This window comes from Vombatus ursinus, unplaced genomic scaffold (assembly GCF_900497805.2).
Source record: "Vombatus ursinus unplaced genomic scaffold, bare-nosed wombat genome assembly UNPS02009994.1, whole genome shotgun sequence".
In the NCBI taxonomy this organism is placed as follows: Eukaryota; Metazoa; Chordata; class Mammalia; order Diprotodontia; family Vombatidae; genus Vombatus; species Vombatus ursinus.
The window spans coordinates 1,165,545-1,182,049 of record NW_020949772.1 but is presented as its reverse complement, the minus strand read 5'-3'; the positions used below and the strand labels follow the sequence as shown (position 1 = coordinate 1,182,049).

Sequence of the window (16,505 nt, the reverse complement as noted above, 5' to 3'; positions counted from 1 at the left end):
CTTGAGCCTTTGTCCACATCGTTCCTTAGGCCTGTAGTTCCCTCCCCCATTTCTGCCTGTTTAGATCCTTCTAGGCCCAACTTAAATACTTCTTCCATGAAGCCATCCCTGATTCCCATAGTCAGAAATTATTCTGTGCCCTCCTCTCAAATGAAGCAGCATTTCGCATTGTTTGCATTGCATTTTGTTCTTCTCTTATGTCCTTACCATGATAGAATTTGTATTACAGTCATTTGTACTTCTTCATTAGGTTAGGAACTGCGTCTTGTTTAATCTGTCTCTCTTTCAGCATCTAGCCTCTTCTACCCTAGACAATGGGAGAGATACAAAGCTTAAAGAAGAATTGCATAAGAGCAAGAATATTAAGGAGATCAGAGACACGTAGGCCTGGACAAGGCAGGGGGTTGCTCATGCAGCAAGACTGGGTGAATCCTCCGAGGTCAGGCTGCATGCTCCATTATTATCCATGCAAAGATCTGAAGGTCTAAAGGAAGACCTAGTGTAGACTTCCATACAGGATTAATGGGAGTTAGTGGACTAAGGGGGCAGAGGGTGAGATGGTACCTATAGGTCACACTCTCTTTCATCGGAAGGAGCACCCACACCACTGGAATCATGGATCCACTGAGGCAGCAAAACATGTTCTGATATTTATCACAATACTTTACACTGTACATTGTGGACCTGGGGTGTCACTGAGGTACAAATGCCCTGCACTGACATAGACCGTGACTCCTTTTCAACCTGGGAGAATTGTCTTTGAAAATCTCTTTGGCTAAAATAAATCATCACTTGAGGCCAACCTGATTTTTGAGACTTCTTGAACTTAGCCAGATGACACACAATCTGTCTCAGGGCCTGTAAAGGAAGCCTTTTCACCTTGGTGGAACCTGCCAAAACTTGAGAACTTGATATCTCTCTTATGCTGTGACCAGGCATGGAAGTAGCACTTTAGTGGGGGATTCTCGACATAGTAAAGGCAGAGTTGAGTTGAATTATAGTTGAACCCAACCAGTAGTAGATTTGTATTTTTAAATGATTTATTATCCAGTGCTATTCTTTGAGATAAAGTTATGTAGAAGAAGTATTTGACCTGAAGAAGGAGATGGAATTGTGGCGATTCGTAAGGATTCAAAATTGTGGAGAAGGCCAGACACTGAATTTGGGAAGGTGAATTTGAGAGGACTTGAGGACTGATTGCAAGAGAAGAGAAGGGTTGGAGCAGAAGGAGAAGGTGAATAACTTGAGATGGAGATGAGGAGCAGAAGGCAGAAAAGAATTCAGGGAGGATAACGAGGAAAAAGACTCAAGGAGAAGATAATTGGTAAGAGAAGAAAGACAAGTTGGTGAGACAAACAAGAAGTTAATAAGAGAAGTCAGGAGTACCTGTTGAGGTGAGATAGAATTGACATCCCACTATTGAATTAACTCTAATGACTTCCAAAATAAAATATAAAATCTGACTTTTAAAGCCCTTCATAACTTGACCTCACCTACGTTTCCAGTCTTCTTGCACCTTACTCCCTCCATATACTGTGAGATCCAGTGACATTGGCTTTCTTGATGTTCCTCACACAAAACGCTCCATCTCTCTTATTTGGACGTTTTCATTGGTTGTTCTCCATGCTTAGAACACTCTTCTTCCTCATTTCTGCCTCCTCACTTCCCTGACTTCTTTCAGTTTTCAACTAAAGTCCCACCTTCTATAAGAAACCTTTCCCAGTCCTCCAAAATCTTGGTGCCTTTGATGTCTTTCTCTGATTTATCCTAGACACTGTGTCTTATTTGTCCGTAATTGTCTGCGTGCTCTCTACCCCCTTAGATGGTGAGCTCCCTGAGAGCAGGCATTGTCTTTTGCTTTTCTTTGTCCTTCCCATATCACTTAGCACAATGTCTGGCACGTGGTAGGTACTGTCAGTGCTAGTTGGCTGACTTGACAGCTTTGAAGACTTCTGACAGCAGAATGCCTTAACCATCTTCCAGGGAACTTCTAGAGAGAATGACCTAGGATTGAGGATTTCACTTCTGGTAAATATGGAGAGCAAGGATAATTCTGCAGTAACTTGCATAATATTTGTATCTCTGCCATGTTCAGGTAACTTTCATCTATACTCAAAATGCAAGCTTGTCTTCCTGTTAGAAGAAAAGATAAAAGGAGTTTGAAGAATGCCTTTCCACTTTCCTTGTTATTAGGAAAATGAATTCCTTAAAATACACGCACGCGCGCACACACACACACACACATACACACACAAATGATCTTAGTGTATAAACACAGAAGAAAAAAGATGAAAGAGAGGGAAAGTTTGACTTATGTCAAAAGATCATAGATTTAGAGTTGGAAGGGCCCTTAGTGGTCAACATATCTGATACCCTCCCCCTCCCCATTTTACAGATGAGGAAACTGGGACCCAGAAAAGTAGAGTAATTTGGCCAAGGACACAGGTAGTAAGTGGCAGAGCCAAGATTCGAACCCAGGATCACTGACTCCTAATTGAGTCCTTTTTCACACTGCTAGGCAGTCCGAGAATCATGAAACTTTAAAAGAACTACAATCTAAGGCATTATAGAATCTGATTAATTAAAGGAAACTGAGGGGTCCTATGTACTGAATAAGAGTTAAGATTTGTAGATTACAGTAATAATAACTCACAGTTAATGCAAAGTTGTGATTAATGCAAATAATGAATCCCCTGAAGTGGTAACATTATTCACCTTTGAATAGCATATTTCTGTTGGACTGGGACCAATGACCATATTTCACAAAGTTACATCATCAAATAGTGCGAATTCAAATAGACGCGACCACTTCAAGGGATTCATTATTTGCACTCATCAGGAGCTGGATCTAGTGTACTTTAAAAGACCAAGTGGTAAGTTTGGAGACAGCAGACTGGAACAAAAATTCTAGCGGTTGTTCAGGAGAAAGAACTGTTCCATGTATTAGGAACACTTAACGATTTAGAGCAAATAATTTTCTTTTCCTTGTTATCATGTTGGGAAATGAAAAGTAGTGATAAAACAAACATCTGTCTGTTCATTGTCTTTATACAGAATGCTGCCCTTGGGGATGGGCAGGCTAATGGTCACTGCTCCCATGGGGCCTACTTGGGATAAAACCCAAAGGCAAGGGTAACTGTTAATATAGGAAATAGATCTGATATGACTCGAAAGGGAGCAGGAAGTAGTTCATAGAAAGGCCATTTGTCATATCTAGAGACTTTGCACATATTCCTTTAGATACTAAGTTGAAATTTTAGAAGGTTTTCAGGCAGAATTGGAATTTTCAGTTAAGTCTGTGTTTTTCACAAATTCATGCATCTCTTAGGCAGGTTCATGAGCCGTGCAGATTCTACCAGCCGCCATATCTTGCCCTTTCTCCAACCACAACCTTTCTCATACCCAACTGCCTGCGTCTGCCTTCTCAAAGCCCTCTCTCCTCTGCCTAGTTCCATCTCTGATCACCCCAGAACCAGGACTCCTAATTGTCTGTCTGCCTCAAGTCCTGAATCTCTCTTGTCCACAGCTGCCAAAATGATTTTCCTAAAGTTCAGATCTGAACATGCCTCTCCTCTACTTAGTAAACCCCAGCTGCTATTGATTACCTCAGGGATAAAATATCAACACTTCAGTTTGGCTTTTAAAGGACTTCACAGCTTGGACCCAATCTATCTTTCCAGTTTCTTTTGACGTCACTCCCTCCTTCCCACATTTCATAATAAGCCAAACTGACCCTGTTCTTCACACATGAGGTTTCATCTCCCATCTCTAAGCCATTGTAAGAGCAATCTCCTGTGCCTGGAATTTAATCCCTCTCTTCCTTCAACACACAGCTTAAGCACTGCCTCCTACATAAAGCTTTCCCCGACCACTCACCCTCTCCCCCAACTACTTGGTATTTATTTTATACTTATTCTACATGCAGCCATATTGTAAGGTATATTGTAGATGGTGTATGTTTCTTCTATAGACATATAAAAATGTTGTTTGGTACACAGCAACCACTTTAGAAATGTTGTTCACCTGAATTAAAGGGCCACACTTGAGGACCTAGAGGACTACATGTGGCCTCGAGGCCACAGGTTCTCCACCCCTGTACTAGAGTTAAGAGGGGTTGGGGAAGGCTTCCTTAGAAGGTGGAAATTTTGTTGGAGCTTGAAGGAAGCCAGGGAGGTCTGTGGCGTTGCTTTATGGAGTCTTTCTGGCAGTATCAGTTATGTCCACATGAATCACCAGAATTAGTTATCATCTAATTTGACAAGTCTTAGGAAGCTCTCTATTAAGCTTTGGAAGACTGTAGGACTTTCTGTTATTCACAAGTAGACAAATTAGCCCCCTGAGCATCCCCTCAACACAAAGTCCCAACCACCGCCATTTGTCTCTTCTTCTGGGGACCCTATGGATAGCTTAACACTTGACAACAGCAATGGATTCATGTCATTATTCTTTGAACAACAAATGGCTTCTTCTTTGAAGGGTTCAGTTTTCTCCAATTTAGAAAGTGCTTTGTCTAGTCAGTATTTAGTCCCAAATCTGGTGGTCCTCCTTCCTTTTCTACATAACACAATCACCTAACAGTGTGAAAGGGCACTGGATTAGGAGTCCATGAGCCTAGGTTTGAATCCTGGCTCTGCCCCTTACTACCTGGGTCCTTAAGCAAATCACTCTACTTTTTTGGGCCCCAATTTCCTCATCTGTAAAATGAGGAGTATCAGACAATGGTGACCACTAAGGGTCTTTTCAGCTCTAGATATATGATCCTTTGACTAGGTCAAACTTTCCCTCCCCTTCTGCAGATCTTTTTTCTTCTTTGTTTACACACTGAAGTCATTCTTGTGTGTGCATGCGTGTGTTTGTGTGTGTCTGTGTGTGCACACGTGCACTAAGTAATTCATTTTCCTTAATAAAAAGGAAATTGGAGGGGCATTTTTCAAACCCCTTTGACCTTCTCTTCCAGTAAGAAGACCTGCCTTCATTTTGAGTACAGATAAAAAGTGAAGTATAGCAAATATACTACATAGTTTGGGATCCTCACATTGTGATGTGGTAGATAGAGTGATTGATTTGGAAGGAGAAAGACTTGGGTTTAAATCCTGCCTCTGCCAATTATGAAGTGTGTGGTCATGGGCAAGGCACTTCACTCAGTGAGCCTCATCTGTAAAGTGGGAATAATGATAGCTATGGAACTTGCCTCTTGGGGTTGTTGTGAGAATAAAATGAGATCATGTCTGTGAAGTGTTTTGCAAACTTTAAGGGCCATATAAAGATGAGCTTTTATTATTGATGGCATTGCTGCTCGTTACCATGGTATTCTTCAATTATTTGCAAGGTTGTCATGTGGGAGAGTGATGAAATTGTTTTGCTTGGGCTCAGCAGGAGGAACTAGGAGCCATTCTGCTTTGTGGATGGACAGTATTAGATGTAAAAGAAGGAAAAACTCTCCCGTAATGAGAGGTCTCCAAAAGTAGGTTGGGCATGTTCAGAAACTCCCCGGAGGGAGGTCTTCAGATGGAGGCAGGATGGCCATTTGTTGGAGATGCTATTGAAGGGTTTCTGAGTCAAGGAGACATTAGATAGGTCTGAAGTTCCTTTCAGACTTTAATGTTATAAATTTGTTGAAATTTTAGGATTCTTTTTCAGGCTTCCCTTCAGAATTGATTTATACAACTGTGTAGCATAGATATTATCATGTAATCCAGATGATTCTCATAATATCTTAATTCTAAGATAGGTTAAAGCACCTATTACTATCTGCTGGGCAGTGATATGCTCTGTGGGTTCAAAAGTGAGAAAACAAGATGGTCCCTGTTCTCAAGAAGCTTCTATTCTATTAGGGGGAGACAGAGCATAAAGGGGAGCTAGAAGTAGGGGGGGGATGGAATGGAGTCACCCCGAGGGGGCCAGGCAGCTTGTGAGGAGGAAGCAGAAGTGGGAAGCTGTAACTGGGCTTTCTTAGCATATAGCAGTTCTAGGCCAGGACTCATCAATTATTGAGACTGCCTCAGGGTGGAGTTGTCTTCAGGGGGCAGAGCTTTACCATTCATTTTCAGAGACAAGGATTCTGTTTAATATCACTTGACTATAGAATGAAGAAGAGAATGAAACAATTTCACATTTGATTTTGAATATTTACTACTTATGCTGGGTTATTATGCTGAAAATTTGCTTTAGATTTATAGAAAGTGGTTGAGAGGTCAAATCTTATGATCACATTAAAATTCATACTTTTAACAGAATTTCTCTTATAATAAATTAAACATCTTGAAGATTACAATTATATCTGACATTTGCAGTGAGTTCTTTTTAAACACAAATGAAAAATTACAGTACAGCCTTTTTTAGCCGCTTTTTTAGTGACTACAAAGTTAAATGGATGATTACATTGTCTGAGTGTGAATTATAGACTTCTGGAGTTGTAATACCTCTTCCAGGTCAGGCAGGTTACCTTTCAGTACAATACTGCAGTGGCTAAAAGTCGCTAATGAGCAGTGCCCTCCTTAGCTTCATATGGGCTTTTGGTCCACCTTTGGTGGCTCCAAGAAGCTATAGCACGTTCAGTGGCCACACCCTGGCAAACTGTCTCAGCAGATGAGCTAAACCAGGTTGAGGGGAGGCAACTGGTTTTAAATCTGTTGGCGAATTGGGGGGATGCCTACCCCAAACATGTGAAGAAATTCCCTGGTAGAATAGGCAGATGAGAACAATTTGTTCCAACGGCTATGATGGTGGCTGAAGCAGGTGCTACGGGGTGGTGAGAGCTTGGCAAAATATTGAAGACACCAAGGTCATCCACTGCATGCCGGGCCATTGCTATTCATCCTGGCTTTTGTCTTGCCACTGGACTTCAATGACTCTCTAAGAGAGAATGAGGCTGATGATTTGTGCAACTCTGCCTTGCTTAAATCGAATTTACTCATAAGTCGAGACTTCATTCATTTGTAATGTCATTAGTCCTCTTCGAAAACAAGGGAGGAAGCAACAACAACGGGCCTGTGAAGAGCGTTGTGCCCCTCAGTGGGAAGCCTTTCTTCTGCCATCTTCTTCTCAAGGAGCTCTGAACGTGAAAAGTTCACAATGAAGAGTCCAAGCACTTAGCTGCTCCTTCCTTTTGGCGTGATATGGGAGTAAAAAACCAATGTTTAAGTAAATTCATAGCAGTAACATAGCCAATCTCTTTGCTGCCATTGTTGATTTGGTCATGAAGAATTTATTCCTTGTTATAATCCCGTGGAGCTGTTGAGAGTATGGGTATATGGATATAGGAGCCATAACATTTAACTCATTTAACTGAACACCGTCATTGCTGTCACGCTTTGTTATCTGCCTCCACCATTGACAGCAGCAGGCATCAAAGTGAAATTCTCCTATATCAGATTGTGCGCCATCTTGGGGAGGGTGGTGGGGAGGGAGGGGGAGAAAAATTTTAAACTCAAAAGCATATGGAAGTGATTGTTGATAAATCAAAATAAATTAATTTTTTTTTAAAAAAGTGAAATTCTCAAGTGTCTGAAAGAAGTGTGAAAATTGTCTCCACCACTTCAGTATTAGAGGGAGGATGAGTGAAATTTATTAGTCACTCATACTTACTTCCTACCCTCTCTATCATGATAATCTTCTAATTGTTCTCCGTTGCTATGATCCTTTTCTCCCCCAGTCCATCAATCCATCCATCCATCTGTCCATCATCTTCCTGTTGACTTAGTCTTCCTGATGCCCAATTCTCATCAGGTCCCTATGCTTCCCAGAGTCTATGAATGCTTCCCTCTTGCTTGTATAAGGAAAAGACTCCTTGAAATTCAGCTCTGTGGCTCTAACTTGCTTTTCCAGCCTGTTTCACATAGCTCCCCTTCACACTAAGTTCCATTATTTCCCCTTCCCTGATCTCCTGCTTCTGTACACACATAATAGACCATCCTCCATCCCTTGCATCTTCATATTCCAAAGTCTTTCTCTTCCTTTCAAAGCCCAACTCTGGCTCCATCTCTTCCATGTTGTCTTTTGAACCATTGTGTAATTTCTCAGGGTTGTTCTGTACTCTCTTGGGAGTTCACAGGATTTTTTATTTATATCAGATATTATTAATTCATATTCCCTTGTCTTAAAATACTAGTTAAGAAAGTTTCATATTTTCTTCTAGGCTTTACTGCTTGTCCTTCCTTTTGGTTTTTGAATCCTATAAAGTATCCTTGTGATTTTTAATTTTGTTTTGTTTTTGTTTAATTCTCCTATCACTTACCATCTCTTTGGGGCCTAGAGTCAGGAAGAGTCATCTTCCTGAGTTCAAATCCAGCCTCAAACACTTACTGTGTGACTCTGGGCGAATCACTTGGCCTGTTTCCTCATCTATAAAATGATATGGAGATGGAAATGGCAAACTACTCTAGTATCTTTGCCAAGAAAACACCAAAAGGCATCATGAAGAGTTGGATGCGACTGAAAGATAATTAAACAACACCTCCCCCCCACCCCCGACTAGGCCCTTCGTTGAGTGTTATAGAGTCACTGCTGAGTACCCCCTGAAGGAGGCAGAACTGTTCCTAGCTGGGTTTCAGTCCATGTCTGTTGGGGTCAGCCTAAGCCTGGCCCACTGGCCCCCTGCCCCACTTTCTTCCTTCTTTCCTTCTCTAACCACTGTCATTTACTACTTTTTGTGGCGTTCAAGCAAGGATAAGAAAGGTGTCCTGGGAAAAGCCCTTGTAGCCTTGGGGGGTCTGTAACCTAGGGCAAACCTCAGTCTGAAAGGCTTCATGTTTTCAGTCTCTTCGCTTCCACAACCTCTCATTTGGTTGGGCAGAATTAGTTTGTGCCACTTACTAGAAGAGACTGGCCTATACTGACAGTCTGTAGTAGGAGATGAGGCTCTTCAGGCCCTGGCCCAGGGCAGTGAGACAACCTTTGTTCTCACTCAAGGATATGGAAGTTTGATGCTGAGTGATTGCCTTCAGTAGTAGAGTTTTCTAGGGTTAACTCACAAGGATTTTACCTAGTGGAATTTTCTTTGTTCTGTGTAGTTAGCTGTAATTTTTCTACAGCTGGCACATAATTTTTGTTGGAAGGTTAGAGAATAAAAGGAGTATGGAAAAAAGTTATTAACCTGCCGTATTGTTGGTCATGTGATGCCTGTTTACAGTTGTGTAATCTTTGCTGATCCTCCCCCCACCCTAGACATTACCCCTCCTGCCTTGAGTCTCTGGTGATGCTCCTAGACCTCTCCTATGTAATGTAGTACTTCTAATTTGTATTTTAGGTTTTTTGTGTGTATGGTTTATCCTCACTATTAGATTTTCAGGTACTAGAAGCCAAGGGCTACATAATTTTTCCTTTTTATATCTTCAGTTCCTAGCACATTGCCTTGCTCTTAGTTAACTACTTAAAGGATTGTTTGTTTTATCTATATGAACATCCTTTCCACCAAAGTAGATTACTACCCCCTTCATGCCTTAGGAGATGGTTGCATGAGGGGCTGTATCCACAAGAATTCCTCACTGGCTGGACAGCCCTCAGTGGATGAACCTTTCCAAAGTGTCTGTTACCCACTTCTCAGCCTTGAGGGTCATCCTCTGCTCCTGGTTCTCCCTCACCTTGCAGATCCCGTAAGCTGCCGAATCTTGTTGTTTCTACCTTCACACCATTTTTCACTTATGACACCTTCTCTCCACTCACAAAGCTACAAACCTAATTCTAGCCTTTATCATTTCTTATCTCTTACTTATTCCCTCTCCCTTAAATCTGTACCTACTCCATTCTATTCTACACACATACTCCAAAGTAATTTTCCTAACATGGAAAACTGATCATGTCATCACCCCTTCCTCTCTACTCAGTCCATTCCAGTGGCTCCCTATTGCTTTGAGGATCCAATAGCAACTCCTTTGGCATTTAGGGCTCTTCCTAACCTGGTCCCATACTAACTTCCCTGCCTTATTATACATTATTCTCTCCTACACCCACTGCAGTCTAGCCAAATTGTCCTTATTGTTCTTCAAACATGACACTCCATCTCCTAGCTTTGTGCCTTTTCATTGATTGCCCTTCATGCCTGGAAAACCCTGCCTCCTCATTTCTCCCTCTGGGAAACCTTAGTTTCCTTCAGGGCTCAGCTCAAGTGACACATTCTGTGCGAGGCTTTTCTTGATTTCCTGGCTGCTAGTGTCTTCTTTTCCCCTTCCTCTGAAGTTGACCTTGTACCAGTTTTGTATGTACCTGTGTTTTCGCATGTTGTCTTTCTTCAAAATGTATGCTTCTTGAGGGTAGACATGGTTTTGTTTTTGTCTTTGTATTCTTAGCACTTGGCATAGTGCCTGGCACGTGGGAGAAGCTTAATAAATGTTTGTGTGTTGATTGCTTTTTTTATGTTAGTCTTCAGATAACAGACATACAGTCTGTGGCTAGGTCCATTATTGAAGCCTGTGTGACTTGGTGTGCATGGTGCCTTACATGTAGTAGATTTTTAATAAATGCTTTTTATTGAATGAATGGTATGGCCTTCCCGGGCACCCTCTGCCCTCACCATAGAGAAGTATCAAAGAACTTTGTTGGAAGACCTTATATGTTGTTATTGTTGTACAGTCATTTTTTCAGTCATATCTGCCTCTTTGTGACCACATTTGGGCTTTTCTTGGCAGAGATACTACAGTGGTCTGCCAGTTCCTTCTCCAGCCCATTCTACAGATAAGGAAACAGAGGCAAAAAGGGCTAAGTGACTTGCCTAGGGTCACACAGCTAGTTAAGTGTCTGAGGCAGGATTTGAACTCTGGAAGATGAGTCCTCCTGACACCAGGCCGGGCCCTCAGTGCACTAAGGTGCCACCTATCTGCCCTGATTTTGTACATAGTGTCCACTTAAGTGTTTAGTGATTTTAATTCTTCTGACAGCTTTCATGCTTGGTTCATTCAACAAGCATTAAAAAATACTCAATATATAAAAAGCATTGAGCTAGGATCTGGGAGCAGTTAACAAGATGGTAGAGAAAAGAATAAACATTTTTATAGCACCTACTATGTGCCAGGTACTGCTAAGCACTTTGCAAATATTATCTTATTTGATCCTCACAATAATTCTGCAAGGTAGGTGCTAGTATCATCCTTATTTTACAGTTGAGAGAAATTGAGCAAAATAGGATATGTGACTTGCCCGGGGTCACCCAGCTAGTAAAGTATCTTGAGGCCACATTTGAACTCAGGTCTTCCTGACTCCAGACTCGGCATTCTATCCACTGTTTCACCTAACTGCCCAGATTTAAATAAGCTATTGTACTTGTCCTCATGAAGGGAGGGATAAAAGAGTAATATAATAATAATGATAATGATAATAACAATAATGATGATAATAATAATATTGTACACCATTATGTGATGAGGGCAGCAGAGAATTGTGAAACAAAATGGTTATGTGGGTTTTGAGAAAGAAGATCATTACTAATCTGGGAAATCAGGGACACCTTCCTCTAGGTAGGAGGTAGTTTTTAAATTTAAATTAAGCTTTAAAGGATGCGTAGAACTTTCCCAGTGAATAGAGTGAGGGAGGTTATTTTAGGCATAGCAGACTGATGAGCGAAAGTATGGAGTTAGACATAGTGCATTCAGGTGACTATTAGAAACCTGAATAGCCAGTATAATACCTGGTATGTAGAATGTGCCATATAAATGTATATTCCCTTCTCCTTCTCTCTTCCCCCTTCTCCTTCCTTCCCTTTCCTGAAATCAGTCCTCCTCCCTTCCCCACCCATAGCTGATTCCATATTTGGATAGCTCTAATAGTGGGCTACTTTCTATGTTTCATTCCTGTCATAAATCTCTGCCAGAAAGCAGTGCTTTTTACAAATAAATCCGAATAGTAGACCCGTTTGACTGGTCTACCCACCAACGGAAATACAGGCTTTTTGAATGAACGAATGCTTAGGTGGCTTTTATTGACATTAATTAACATTGCCATTTTTTTCCCAAGAAGAATAGTTGTAAAGATCTATTGTAGATACATTTTTTGCCTTGAAAATAGTTGATTCCTTGAATCTTTTCAGAAATTAATTTCATTCTAGTGGCTAATGACTAATGACAGAGGTGAATACTAGCTGAAGAAGATTAATGCCTTTTTACCTTGGAGACTGTTAATCTTGATGATGTTAGACTCATTTGTTGAAATGTTCCTTTGTTCTTATAACAGGTAGTTTTGTAACATGGTAGCTTTAATCACCAAATCTCAGAACTGAAAGGGAAATCATATCCACTCTGTCCTTGAAAAAGAATCCTGTCTAGGCCATCCTCAGCTAGAGATTATCTAGCCCACGGGTGGGGAATCTGCGGCCTCAAGGCTACATGTGGCCCTCTGGGTCCTCGAGCACTGCCTTTTTGACTGAATCCAAACTTCACAGAACAAATCCCCTTAATTAAAGGATTTGTTCTATAAAACTTGGACCCAGTCAAAAGGCCACAGGTTCCCCACTCCTGATATAGCCTTTGCTTGAAGACGTTGAGGCGGCTGGTGGCACAGTAGATTAAGTGTTGGGCCTGGAGTCAGGAAGACCTGAATTCAAATCCAGCCTCAGACGCTTACTAGTTGTGTGATCCTGGACAAGTCGCTTAACTCTGTTTGCCTCAGTTTCCTCATCTGTAAAATGGGGATAATAGCAGCACCTATCTCCCAGACTGTTGTAAGGATCAAATGAAATATTTGTAAAAAGCACTTAGTATAGTGCCTGACATGTAGTAGGTGTTATATGAGTGCTTATTCCCTTCTCCCTTCCCCCTAATCAGATGAATTCCCTCTCCCCTTAATAGCCAGTTCTATATTTGGATAGCTCTAAGAGTTGGGTGTTCTATACATTTCTTTCCTGTCATAAATCTCTACCAAGAAGCAGTGATTTTTACCATTGAGTATGGGCCTCTGTGTCTGTCACATGCCCATGCGGCAGAGCTTTCTTGAAGATCGTCCTTTATTGCTTCCCTCTGCTTCTGTTTGTTGCCTGTTCTAATCTGTGGCAAGGATTGTACGTCTGGAAACCCTCCTCAGTTTAGGGAGGCATGCTCAAATCACAGTTCACTTGTAGGCATGGCTTCTATATCCATACAGCAGCACCTAGAAAATGGTAAAGCCCGACTTAATATGCTCTGGAGATTTGCTCAATTCTCTTCATTTACAGTTTCATCTTATGCAGCGTTTCTTTCTCCAGATAGCTGCAGGTGCTTTTCGATGACCTTTCATACGTTTTCCTAGTCTAAAATTGTGAGAAGACTGATAAAAACCAGAAAGTAAGTTAGAGCAAAGTGGTAGATCGTAATAGAAAGTAGGTGTGGAGTCTATTCTGTTCTTACCCAGGCTATCTCCATATCTGTTATAGTTGAGTTGATTGAATGGAATTGGACACAGGGTATGTGAAGATCAGGGCAAATTCTGGTATGCGCCATTAGAGATATGATGAGTGAACTTCTAGAAAAGGAAGCGTTGTTCACCGAGAGCCGGCATGGCGGCTTCATCAAGGATAGGTCATACCAGACTAATCTTATTTTCTGTTTTTTTGACAGGATTACAAGACTGCCAGGTCAGGACAGTGCCTCAGATATAGTTTATCCAGATTTTAGCAAAGCATTGGATAAAGTCTAGTAGGCTATTCTTGAGCAAAGGTTGTTGCTATAAGGGATAGACAATAGTCCAGGAAGCTGGAAATTGGCTGAATGGCTGAACCCAAAGAGTAGTTTTTAATGATTCAGTGTCATCTGGGAAGCCAAGTCTTCAGTGGAGTGCTCCAGGGTTGGTGTTGGGCTTTGTGCTGTTTAATAGTGTTATTATTATTATTTTTTAATTAGTGACTCAGATAAAGTCATAAGTGGTATGCTTATCAACATTGGATTTGCTAAGACTGGATGATGGAGTAAGGATTCAAAAAAATCTTGACAGGCTAGAATATTAGGCGCAGTTGAATAAAATGACACTTAATAGGCAAAAATGTAAAGTCTTACATTTGGGTTTAAAAATCAACCTCATAGATGCAAAGTGTAAGGGCAATTAGGTGGCACAGTGGATAGAGCACTGGCTCTGGAGTCAGGAGGACCTGAGTTCAAATCTGGTCTCAGATACTTGACACTTACTAGCTGTGTGACTGGGGAGGTCACTTAACCCCTATTGCCTTGCAAATAATTAACTAAATAAATAAATAACTAAACAAACAAATAAATGAATGAGTGATAAATGCAAAGTGTAGACAGTCATGATTCCGTAGCAGTTTGTCTCAAAAAAGATCTAGAGGCTTATGTGGTTTCCAAGACCATTATGAGTAACAGTCAAGAAAAATAATGCAATCTTAGGCTGCATAAAGAGAAGATAGCATCTAGAAATAAGTAGGTGATGAGGTCGTGGGACTGCTCTACTCTGCCTTGGTCAGACCACATATGTAGTATTGTGTTCAGTTCTGGGGGTCGCGGTTTAAGAAGGACATTGGTAAGCTGGAGAGCATCCAGCGGAGGGCAGCCGGCATAGTGCAGGGCCTCATGTTTCTGCCCTCTGAGGTCAGTTGAAGGAACTGGAGAGGTTTAGCCTAGAGAAGAGAAGCCATAAGCAGGATGTGATAATCATCTTTAGTATTTTAAAGGCCAGCACCTGGGAGAGAGATTAGTCATTTGCTGATTCTAATAGACAAAACTAGGAATCATGGGTCGAAGTCTCAAAGATGCACATTCAGGCTTGATGTAAAGGAAAACTTCCTAATAATTAGATGTGACCCAGAGTGACAGGGGCTGCCCCAGAGGATAGTGGGTTTTCTCTCCTTTAAGATCTTTAAGCAAAAGCCCAGTGACCATTTGTCTGGGATGTTGTACAGGGCTCCTATTTCAAATATAGATTCCCCTTTAGGTCAGAGTTCTGTGATTCTATAAAAGCGTGGGAGTTAGAAAGTCTAATTCCACAAAGTTGTGTCCACAACCCACTGGTTGTGGCTTTGTGGTCTCGCCCTGTTCCAGAGCATCCTCGCTGACCTCAGGTTTGTTGGAAGGGGAAATGCTGTCACCCTGCTAGAGGGCCAGGGTTCTGAGGCCTCTTTCTCTGCTTTACGCCTACCCCATCATCACTTCTCTGCACATTGCTTCAGCTTCCTGCCCAAAGGGCCAGGCTGTGACACACCAAGTTTAAAACAGGGACATTTATCCATTTTTTAACTTGCAAGGAGTCATAAAATGTTAGAGCTGGAAGGAACCTTAGAAATCATGCTGTCTAACTCTAAATTGCTTCACTTTAGACTTAGAAACTGAGGCCAGAGATTTGAAGTGATTTGTCCAAAAGCAAAGAGATACTAAGTAGCAGAGCCCACGTCTTCTGGCTCCAAATGCAGCATTTACTTCATTCCTCTACATTTACGGTATGAGAATTAATGTTGATGTTTAGTATAGTTTCTGCCAAAGGAAAATTTGTAAATTGTGGCTCTGTCTTATATCAACCATATTTAGAGTACAAACCATTTATATATAATATGTGAATATATATATACGTGTATATATATGTATATATATGTGAGAAACCAATATAATTTGCTATTGGTAATTTCTTCTTTCCTTCCTTCTTTCTTTCTTTCCTTCCTTCCTTCCTCCCTCCTTCCTTTCTTTTTCTTTCTTCCTTCCTTTTTTAATGTTTTTTATTAATAAATTTATTTATTTTTAGTTTTCAGCATTTACTTCCACAATATTTTGAGTTCCAAATTTTCTCCCCATCTCTCCCTTCCCCACACCCCAAGATGGCATGCATTCTGAATACCCCTTCCCCTAGTCTGCCTTCCTTTCTATCTCTCCCCCACTTCTCTTATCCACTTCCCTTTCTATTTTCCTGTAGGGCAGGATAGATTTCTGCACCCCATTTCCTGTATTTCTTATTTCCCAGTTGCATGTGAAAACTTTTTTTTTAAACATATGTTTTTAACACTTTGGGTTCCAAATTTTCTCCCTTCCTCCCTCCCCACCCACCCTCATTGAAAAGGCACGAAACTCAATATAGGTTATACATGTGCAGTTATGCAAAACACTTCCATAGTAGACATGCTGTGAAAAACTAACTCTATTTCCCTTAATCCTATCCTACCCTCCCCCATTTATTCAATTCTTTCTTTTGACCTGTCCCTCCACAGAAGTATTTGCTTCTGATTACCCCCTTTCCCAATCTGCCCTCCTCTCTATCATCCCCCTACTCTTGTCCCCTTTCCCCCCTGTTTTCCTGTAAGGTGAGACAGATTTATATACCCAATTGAGTGTATATGTTATTCTCTCCTTAAGTCAAATCCTACGAGAATAAGATTCACTCATTCTCTTTCACCTTCCCCCATTTCCCCTCCACTGTAAGAGTTTTTTCTTTTCTGTTTTTTTGTGAGATAATTTACCCTGTTCTACCTCTCCCTTTCTCCTTCTGCTAGTATAATCCTCTCTCACCCCTTAATTTTATTCTCCAGATATGACTCCTTCATCTTCAACTCACCCTGTGCTCTCTATCTATCTATCTATCTATCTATCTATCTATCTATCTATCTATCT

The 16,505-nt window shown here is 41.1% G+C and overlaps 1 protein-coding gene across 1 annotated transcript in view; it reads left to right on the top strand.

The window, feature by feature from the left end:
• Nucleotides 1-16,505, top strand: part of GLT1D1 (glycosyltransferase 1 domain containing 1) — a 109,435-nt gene that overhangs the window by 56,144 nt on the left and 36,786 nt on the right. The gene's annotated exons all lie outside the window — the stretch shown is intronic.